The 11,087-nt window shown below is 40.8% G+C and overlaps 1 pseudogene; it reads right to left on the reverse strand.

Moving 5' to 3' along the window:
• Window positions 1-7,324: 7,324 nt before the first annotated feature.
• LOC115518784 lies at window positions 7,325-9,686 on the reverse strand (annotated as a pseudogene).
• Between the last annotated feature and the right edge of the window lie 1,401 nt (window positions 9,687-11,087).

The following is an 11,087-nucleotide window of genomic DNA, read 5'->3' on the forward strand; positions in this document are numbered from 1 at the left end:
TACTATGGGACAAAAATATAACCCCAACGTTCTCCATGGAATGTGGTTTATTTTCAGGAAAAGATATAATGATGGTGAGATAAACAAGCAAAATCATTCAGTGTCTCTCAGGGTTCCCAGGAGAGAGATTGCTCTCAATTTCAGCTAGAACTACCCTCAGTGTGTTCCAAAGCAGAGGCTCCATGGGGCAAAGACCTCCAAAATCCTCCCCTGGGTCTTGTCAACTAACAAGCACATATGTGTCAACACAGCTGATGTCTTTTGTCCTCTTGTTATGCTCACTTATTTAAGAATGACTCAACTCTGAGCTGACTCTCTAGGCTTGACTTTACAATATTTTTACTATTGCACAGCCATGAACCTGAGCCAATGTGGTGATAGATTGGGGCCAGAAGGGGGGCAGTGGTGGTGGGCTTAGAGAAGAAAGAACCTGTGAGTGAGACACTCTTTCCCAATGGAGAGCGATTGGATGTGGAGGGCTCCATGTTGACTCTGGGTTCTTCACTTGGGGGAGTTGGGAGGATGGTGAGACCATGAATAGGAAAGAGAAAGTCAGCAGGAGGAATGTGTTCAGGATGGAAAACGAGAAGTTCAGTCTGGGACACGGAGAGGTTCTGGGGTTATGCAAAAGCATATCCAAGGGGAGCTACTAAGGCTGCAACTGGAAATCCAGGCCTGGAGTTCAAGAGCGAGGTCAGTAAGGGTAAAATGCAAGAACTATTTAATGATATTAATGGGAGAAGATAGACATTTTAAAGTTTTGGGCTGAAATGGTGAGGTATATTCCCATTAGTTATGGGCATCCATCCCATGATGGAATCTACAAGCTGAATAAAATGAAGTCTGCAATTATCTGGTGAATATGATCTTTGTGGAGAGCCTGTTGAGGGGAAAACACAAACCTCTGGTTCCCCATAACTGCAGGAAAATTGGGAAGGGTGGGTATTTCTGAGTTCACAGGAATAAATAATTCATTGTGTTGTGTAAGTTTTGCAGGTTTTTTTTTTATACATCAGTTAATTTGAGGTTCATAAGAACCCTATGAATAAAGCAAGGGAGAGCTTTTTTTATTCATTGACAACTGAGGAACGAGGGACACAGTCAAAGCCCATGATGTGTACAGATTTGAACAGCTAAGCCCACGATAGATACGAGATCCCATACCAGCTGACCCAGTGTGATTTCCACCCTGGCTCACAGAGGTGCTGGGCCTTCTAGATCCTTCCTCTCAGGCAGTGCCCAAACAGGACTCATCAAAAGCACTTCATAATACCACCTCCACTCTTTGATGACTTCATAGTGAACTGAATAAATGATTCTTTTTTTAAGTCTATCTATCTATCTATCTATCTATCTATCTATCTATCTATCTATTATCTATCAATATATCTATCTATCTATCTATCTATCTATCTATCTATCTATAGAATTCAGGAGGGACAGAGAGGGGGGTGGAGAGAGAGAGAGAGAGAGAGAGAATCTCAAGCAGGCATGAACCATGAGATCATGACCTGAGCTGAAACCAAGAGTCAGGTGCTTAACTGAGTAAGCCACCCAGGTTCCCCAACATAAATGGTTCTTCAACTTCGGTTCACTTGGCAAACTTGTAAGATGCAGATTTCTGAGATTCACCCTAAAAGATTCCACTCTAATACATGTATTAGTAAGTGTTCTTCAGACAAACAGGATCAATAGATTACATATCCTTATCTATCTATCTATCTATCTATCTATCATCTATATATTATCTATTATCTATCGATCATCTATCTATCATATAGAGAGGGAAAGAGATATATTGGCAGATATAGATATAGATACAAATACATTATGAGAAGTTGGCTCACATGATTATGGAGGCCAAGAAGTCCCAAAATTACAAGCTGGAGACCTGGGAAGCTGGTGGTATAGTTTCATTCGTAGACCAATAGCCTGAGACCCAGTAGTGCCCATGGTGTAAGCCCTAGTCTGAGGCTTGGAGGAAACTGATGTTCCAGCTCAGAGAGATGCTCCAGTCAGACAGAAAAAGAGAATTCCCCCTTCCTCTGCCTTTTTGTTCTATTCAGTTCCTCAGTGGATTGGTTGATGCCCACACACACTGAGGAGGGTGCTGACTCAAATGTTAATCTCTTCTGGAGACACGCTTACAGAGACACTCAGAAATAATGCTTAAGCAGATATGTAGACATCCCATGACCCACTCAAATTAATATGCAATGTTAACCATTGCAGTATGTCTGTCTATAGTCCAGGATTCTGCATTTTTGCAAGCATCCCAAGTGAGTAGGATGTGGATGGTTCACCCTCTATATTTTGAGAATCACTGAAACAAGGGGGAATATAGGTGTGGGAAAGATGTCTCAGCCTTTGTTCTTTTCTCACCCCCCCCCATTCTCTAGATGAGGAAGAGTTGCTTATCTGATTAGCCAGATTCTGGGACATGGACTAGGCTATATTTACTGATGGACATGATCACTATTTCTTAAAATGTTAAGTAGTTGTCTTTCTTATCCTCTTTTCTACTTCTTGCTGCTGCTTTGATAGGAGGGACATCACTAAGATGAGCCAAGATCTCTCAATGCCTGACTACTTTCTCCTGTCTTTTGCTTTCTTTGTATGCTCTCTTGAATGTTGTCATGAAAACTCTGGTCCACTGGATCATATGGCCCAGCCAGAAGGTGATAATACCTAAGAATTGTAGTTGGGAGGAGGGGTCTTTGTAGGCAATTAGACTAGTTTGTAAGCTTCCCTCAGTCTTAACTGAGTGTTACATTGGATATATTAGGTATTGGTCTCAATAAACTTTTTTTTACCTTCGATACATTTGGTTTTGCTTCCTTTTTTTAAGCTTAAAAATTTTTTATTTTATTTTTAATGTTTATTTTTGGGAGGGGGAGAGGGAGACAGAGAGAGTGCAAGTGGGATAGGGGCCAAAAGAGGGAGACAGGATCCAAAGCAGGCTCCGTGCTGTGAGCGCAAAGCCCAACGCAGGGCTCGAACTCACAACCCTGAGATCATGACCTGAGCCAAAATCAAAAGTTGACTGCTTAACTGACTAAGCCACCCAGGTGCCCCAGTTTTGTTTTCTAGCTTCTTCAGGATTACTAGCTAACATTTACTAAGTGCATACTATGTGCCAAACAGTGAGTGTTTTGCATAAAGTAAATCATTTTATAATGACCCTGTGATAAAGTACTATTATTATCCCATTTTTCCCCCCAGATGAAAAAAAAAATTGCCCAAGGTTTTCTCACTTGTGAGTGAGCAAGATTTGAATCTAGGGCATCTGCCTTTAATTGTACACACCTTGTCATTCCTATTCTCCTCTCACCCACTATAGTTTCCCATATTAGGAACTGCCTGGAGGAAGGTATGGGTAATAAAGGTCAAATGTTGGAATTCTAGGGACCCCTGCACATATACCATCTTGGTATGATAGAGACCAACTCAAAAGCAAAAAGACACAAGAATACAAAGCCATTATTTGTCTGATTAGAATCAAAGCTCTATTTTGAATTGCATCAACTAGACAGATTTTTTTTTTCAATAGCTTGATGGACTCTTCTGAATGGGCACTTAACTCTGGCCCCTCTTAGCAGCTGTTGAAATTTCTATAACCTCAATGGTTCTGGGATCAACAGACGATGAAACTTTTTAGCAGATCCATTTTCTCTGAGCCAGTTGACAAGTACAGGGGTAGTATTCCCTATCTTAGAACAAACTATTAACCAGAAAGAAAGACAACAGCCATAAATCGACAGGAATTGGGTACTATCGTCCCCGAATGACTTTGCCCTGCCAAAAGTGTTCTTGGCTTTATAACGTTGGTCGACACTGGCCCTAGCCCAGCGGTTTTCAGTTTTTCTTTATGGAGTCGAATAGACTAAACTCAGCACTTTCTCAGTCTCTCAAATAAGTGCACTGACATCATTTGGAAATTATAAGAATCCACATATCAGGCCAAATTCCACCCTGGGTTCAACATCCGCTCCCCACCCCTCCTCCCCTCCCCTGAAATCAACCCCCAAGAGTATGGTTAAGTGAGGGTAGAACTTGGCCGGAAGCTTGTTATTTTTGCAGTTTTAATTACACATACCTCATCCATTTGACCAAATTAGGAGAGAAGGTTCATGGAGGGAAGCTTCGCCTATTGGCTTGCTTTAATGTCTGGTTCCTCAAGTACCTAACTTGGGAATTTCAGGAAAATAGTCAAGAATTGACATTTTACATTTTTACAGCTGGGAAGAACTTGGATCATTAGTATATAATCCAAACCCCATGGTTTTGTAGACCAAAACAAAAACAAAACAAAACAAAAACAAAAAAGCCCCTGAGATTTAGAAAGGAAAAGTGCTCAAGATCATATGAAAGGTATGGTGACCCAGGCAGAAAGAAAGAAAGAAAGAAAGAAAGAAAGAAAGAAAGAAAGATAGATCCAGGACTCTGCCTCCCTTGTTTAGTGTTCTTTTGAAACACTCAACTAGAAAGGATGATTTATCACAGAAGTTTGCTCCTGCTGTATTTAGTAGTTGAAAGGACCTAGATTTTAGAGCCAGGGAAGAGTAGGAGTGAATCCAAGTTCAAGTATTTCCTAGCCATTTGCGCCTAGTTTCTTAACTTCCATGGGTCTTAGTTTTCCTATTTATCAAACGGAGAGGACTAAGACCTACTTCCTAAGGATTTGTGACAATTAAGTGAAATGGTATTCACCAGGCAAGTGAAACACAGTAGCTGTTTGGTCTCCTTCTCCATAGAGCTTCTGAGTTATAAATGATAGAAACTCAAACTGGCTTGAGCATAACAGGGAATTTGTAAGGCCACCTGTGTGACTCTGAGTAGATTTTGGTTCAAGGGAGGCTGGTTCTATAGGCCTAAATGTTAATATTAGAAATTATAGTTTTCTTCTGCATAAGTGACACTCTCAGGCCAGCTCATGTTGGTGTGACAAAATGGATGTCAGCAGCTCCAGGTTCATATCTTACAAAGTTCCAATCCAGAAAAGAGAAAACTTTTATTTCCCAATATTTTTTACTAAAGATCCCAGAATTAAGTCACGCTGGCCTAACTCTGATAAAATATAGAACGGAGCGAGTCAGGTATTGAACAATTTACTGTGCCATATGCCGTATGGATAGATCAGAAGGTCAGGTTGAGGTCATATGCTCAGTCCTGGAGCTTGGGGGTCATGGTGATGGAGAATGGAGTGAACCTCCAGGAACACGTAGATTGAGAGGGGGCAGGGCTACTTTTCCATGAAACAATCCAAAGGCTCTTGAGAGGATGAAGGTGAATGGGCACCAGAGAAGCAAAAACAAGTTTCACTTCCCTTCTTTTTCCTCCTTGTTCCACCTTTGTCAACACTCACGAGGATGTTTGTTCTCTCAAAATTGTTATACAGCTTGTCTATGCAAGAAGGAAATAGATAGTACTGAACTTAGTGCCTCTTGGGCCGAGTAATTAGACTTTTATGGTTACAAAAGAAAGAATTGGTCACAGGAAGTATTCTTTTCTGCTAGCGATGCTTTATCTTTCTTTATAAAATCAAAAAAGCAAATTATATTAAAATGGGAAAATAGTGCTTGCAAGTAGGGCTAAAAAATGCCATCTATCATTAAACATTAGTTGTCACACTCCATGGAACTATGTCCTATTTAGATGTAATATTGTTTATTGAAACAAAAGTTATTTATTAAACATTTACTGTGTGCTAGGCACTGTGATTGAGTTAAGTACTGAGGACACAGCAAGTATGTTAAAAATAGTTTTGAAAGTAATATACCTTAAGATTCAGTAAATGCAAAAGTATTTATTAAGGCCCATCCATGTGTTGACCATCTTTCTAGGCAGTACAGGAAGTGAAAAATTAAAAGCTAGGAGAGCATGGTGATAAAGTACACAAGGCTTTGAAGAGAGATGACTGTGTGCTCAACATTTGGCTTCATCACAGATCCACTGCATGACCTTGGGGAACCTGTCATTGAATTCAAGTTCTATAAAATGAGCATAAGAGTTGCATTTGTTTTTCAAGGTAATTGTGAAGATTAAAAGTCATAATGTATTTCAAGTGTGGCACATAGCACAAAGTAGGTTACAAAATAGTAAGATGTGGAAATTTTTGCATCGACTTCCTACCATCCACCTTGAAGTCCCAACATGCACATATGCGCATGTGCACACCCCCACACCTATGCACACGCGTGCACGTGTGTGTGCAAGCACACACATACTCATGGAGCCACTGATGTAATAGACGCAAGGGCTAAATATATATGCTGTGATCACCGTGGGCCAGAACCTGAAAATATTTTGCAACCTCTAGCTGTTTAGGCTGCCTTGCTACCTAGAAGGCAAGCCTGCAGCTTGCCACCATGCCACACGTGTCCACACACATGCGAAATGTGAATTGTTGGTGGTCCCTAAGAAACCAACCATGTGAAACATTTGGGTCCCTGTGTGGTTCATAACTGTGATTCTCACACAGAAATTAGTCTGTTTGTAGTGAGGCCAACCCAACTGCTAACTGTGTGACAGAGAAAGTGAGAAGGGAGCTTTGAAATAGCATGGTCACTATGGACTAATGGGTACACTGGATTTATCCTCCCATGTTAAACAACTAGAGACCAGACAAAGCTGTGAAACACTGGTAGTACATGACACTGGGTAGCTGGCAACTCAAGACAGTGATCCCTGAGAGAAGAGAAATCAATGCTTCCCAGGTTACTGCCTGGAGAAAAGTTCCAGGAGGTGTTACACAGAGGAGGCAGAACAGAAACAGAGCCCAGGAACCTCCTTAGTTGAGGATGGAGCTCAGGGAGGCCAACACAGGTGGAATTCTGAACTGAACCCTGCATAGTTTGGATCTGCTCTTTCTTTTCCTCCTTTTTCTAGTTTCCTAAGATGGTAGCTTAGATCATTGATTTTAGATCTTTCTTCTTTCCTAATGCATGTATTCAGTACTATGAACATTTTTCTAAGCACTACTTTCTTTGCATCTGACAAATTTTGATACATTGTATTTTTATTTAGTTCAAAATATTTTTAAATTCTCTTGAGATTTCTTTTCTGACCTATGTGTTATGTATGTATGTATGTATGTATGTATGTATGTATTTTCCAGAGGACATTATGTTTTGTTGTATGAATGTCAAATATTTTACAGTACTTATTTACCATATTTTATGTATTCCATAAAATAAGCACTATTTGAAAATATACTAGAATTAATAACAGAAGTAATGCAAAGAATAGATGCTTGAAACACATGCAGTAGGAAATTATTCCCAATTTTATCATCCAATCTTTTTGATAAGGAATGTTTCTAGTGCTATGGACCAACTTGATCTTCTTTGAAATGTGTTGTCCACTTTTATGTTTCAGTCACAGTAGCTATAAATAGTTCTTTAAGGGTATCCTAGTCTAAATTCCCATCAATAAGAACCAATCAATTTGTACTCTCAGTGTCACTGTCCCCGTTCACCGGAGTCTCCTCCAAATCAGAGAGCTCATGGACATTTTAGACGATCCCTGGTTTTGGTTTGTGTTTGATCAATATCAGTCCTTTCAGTCATATGACCTCCATCTTTGCTTCTCACACTCTTCTCCCACAGAAGATTCTGAACAAATACATTTAGACTTTCTTCCTTTGCATTTCCTCATACTTAAATGTGACCATAACAATGCTCTGATCAGGGTGAGACTGTGTTATTGGCACATAGTGGAGTTTTTTTCTGCAAGCTTACTCCACAGAGACTGAAGGCATGAAGATCTAATACATTAGAGAGATCAAGTCTTGATCTTTGTGTTTCTAAAATTCTTCCCATTCCGTTTATGGATGTAATGGTTGTTCTTAATTTGCTTAAATCCTCTTGTGAAACCAAGTCTTCTCTTTTAATGATAACGATATCTGCTAAAGCAGCTTGCCTAGAAGTCTCATTGATAAGGCCATCAGGTTTTTCTTCTGCTAAATGTTTTAATCCATATTTTGAATCCAAAAGTGTTATGATCTCAGCAAGATAAATATCAATCCGTAATTCAGCATCAACCCCAAACATAAAAGCCACAGCACCAGGATCTGCTAATCCAGTGGTCTCTAATGGTATGTAATCAAAATTTCCCTTCTTCTGCATCAAATTCTCATTAGCTGTAAGGCCACCGTCCTTTACTGAACGGCAGAACCAACCGTTTCTAAGTCCTAACATTTCTTGGTAGGACTTTCCACCTTGGCTGACAGCTAAGGATTTATCCACTGCACTTCCTTTGTCAAGTTTATTTAAAATAACTATTAATCTTTTACTATGTCACTCTGTCTAAATATAGTTCAGAAGTATTGTCTTCCTAGCACCTAAATACCCGGTGATAATTGTGACTGGGATCTTAGCACCAGGACTAGACTTTTCCTTCATCTCAATGGGGACCAAATCAAGACAGCCCTCCTCTGCCTGCTCCTCCTCCTCCTCCACAGGTCCAATAGCCTATAATGTTCTGGCCAACTGCACAGCATGCCTGTCCCTCATCTGAAGACTGGGACCCCCGTGTGTTATTTAGAAGTGTATTGCTTAATCTCCAGGTATTTTGGGATTTTTCTAGCTATCTATTTGTTACTGATTTCTAGTTTAATTCCACTGTGGTCTGAGGGCAGATATTGTATGATTTCCATTTCACTACATTTGTTAATGTGTGTTTTATGGCTCAGAGTGTGGTCTATTTTGGTGAATGTTCCATGTGAGCTTGAGGATTAACTGATGGCACTGTTGAGTTCAACTGTATCTTTACTGATTTTCTGCCTGCTGGAATCTATTTTTTATAGAAGGGTGTTGAAGTCTGAATTGTAATAGTAGATTCTTCTATTTTTCTTTGCCACCGTATCAATTTTTGCCTCATGTGTTGTTAGGTGCATACACATTAAGGATTGTTATCTCTTCCCAGAGAACTGGCCCTTTATCATTATATAATTCCTTTCTTTATCCTTGATAGTCAAGCGAAAGAAGAGAAGACAATGGATAAAGATAAGACTGTTACTCTGGAGTTCCATCATGAAAAATAACATGCTTTCTCACCAAAAACCAAGGTTTCTTAGAAACTATCACAGAAATTCTGTGTTGCACTGATGACACTTGTGCCCATGGCTGAGAACCTTTGAGCTAAAGCACTAGCTAGAAAATGGCAGATCCCTGCCACCCCCTCAATGATTCAATTACTCAGAAGACTCTGTTTTGAGGAAAAATTTATTGAGTGCTATAACTCTCTCAGAGGAGTAACCTTCAAACAGCACATTCTGGGATACCTGAGGGAAGATGATGGTCAGGGGCATTGCTTTGAGATGATGGATGAAGGGAAGGGAACTAACATAAGTTGAAGGCCTGTGATGAATCAGACACTATAACAGGTGCTTTGACATGTATTTCCATCCAATAATATAGCAATATTTATTAAATACTTACCATTTTCCAGTTATCTCTTTTGACCTTCAAAACATGCCAATGAATTGGGTCGACAAGTATAGAATATTGGTTAAAACCATAGGCCAAAGTGCCTGTATTTTGATTCTGGCTCTACTCCTGGTGTGTTACCTTGGGTGAATTACTTACCATCATGTGATTCAGTGTCTTCATCTGTGAAATGAAGACAGTAGGAGCTTCCTCCTCATAGCTTCTTTGCGGGAGGGCAGATACAAAGAGCTCTGTCATCATAGGCTAATACTGCCATTATTAGCCATATTATAAGTCAGGAAACTCAAGCTTGAAGAGCTGTGTCTGGGGTCACACACCCAGGACTTTGTCACCTTGGGGTGGAGCGGTACACAGTGAAAGAAAATTTGACTTGGATGAGTAGATGCAGTGGGGAGTGCATTGAAGTGTGAGACAAGGAGATCTTCTCTAGAAGACAGCCTTGCAAGGGAGCTTAGATATTGTAAACAAGTGTGGTGGAGATGGAGTTTCCCCAAAATGAATATTTTTCCAAATTCATTTGCCTACAGAGGCATCTCTACAGATTGCTTTTTACAGACAAACATGCAGAATGGGTTCTCCTGTGAAGATATATGGGGAAGACCTCCCCCACCCCAGTCCCACCCCAAGCATACATGATGCATCATGAGCTATTTTGGTTCAGGTTAGGAGGATAACCTGGTGAAACCCAAGGCCATTTGGTGGAAAGAGCTTTCTTTTTTTGCTTTCTTTACAGAGCTAGTCTTTGTAAACAGAGTTTCCCAGACAGGAAGAGGAAACTGGGTTCCAGTAAAAACAAGTCACTTGAGGAGAGACAGGAAGGAAGTTGTGTGAGTGTTTGGGGCTACTCACTTTGGTTCTGGATGGTCTTTTAGTCCCTTCCCAGTGGCCAAGGAATTTAATTAACACTGGAATAAAGCTGAGAAGGACTCTATGAGCTTCTAGAACCCCACCATTGATGCCTTGGGAGAGACATCCCATTGTGCCTAAAGCTTCCCATTCTTGCTATTCATACCAGCTGGGGGATTTAAAACCCTTTCTGACATCTGAATTTTATATTATGTTTAATTTCTTCAAAGTCTTCTGTGACTGTTGTCTGTAGGATTCATAATAGTCATGCTGATGTGGGCAGGACAAAGGGATTATCCCCATTTTGCAGATGAGAAAACAGTCTCTAGGAGAACACATTTCCTTCCTGAGGTCACATAGTTGGTGAGTGGCAGCGCTCAGGCTGAACTCAGAGGCTCATAAGGAGCCTGCTGAATGGCGGGGGGCTGGGAGGGGACAGGTGTTGGTACCAGTGCAGCTACGGGGAGTGAGGCTGGACTCAGAGGTGTGAACATAGCGGCTCAGTTTTCTGTACCTTTGCATCCTGCTGCCAGCCCTGTGCCATCTTGTCACAGGGGGTCTCAGATATTTATTAAAATGTGTTAAAAGGAAACCAACAGAAGTCAGGGCTGGCTTGGCGCCAGGGGAGGGCTAAGCAGGAGTCCTGGCTGGGGAGAGTCCAGGGCACTGACGTGGGGGTCTGGTGCACTGCACGGTTTTAATGAAAGGCTGCTGGAGGCATGTGCTTGTAAACTGTACAGCACAACAGCAATACAATATGTGGCTCTTCCCTGTTTCAGTCAGAAAGGAAGA

Source organism: Lynx canadensis, chromosome B4, assembly GCF_007474595.2.
Source record: "Lynx canadensis isolate LIC74 chromosome B4, mLynCan4.pri.v2, whole genome shotgun sequence".
Taxonomy (NCBI): Eukaryota; Metazoa; Chordata; class Mammalia; order Carnivora; family Felidae; genus Lynx; species Lynx canadensis.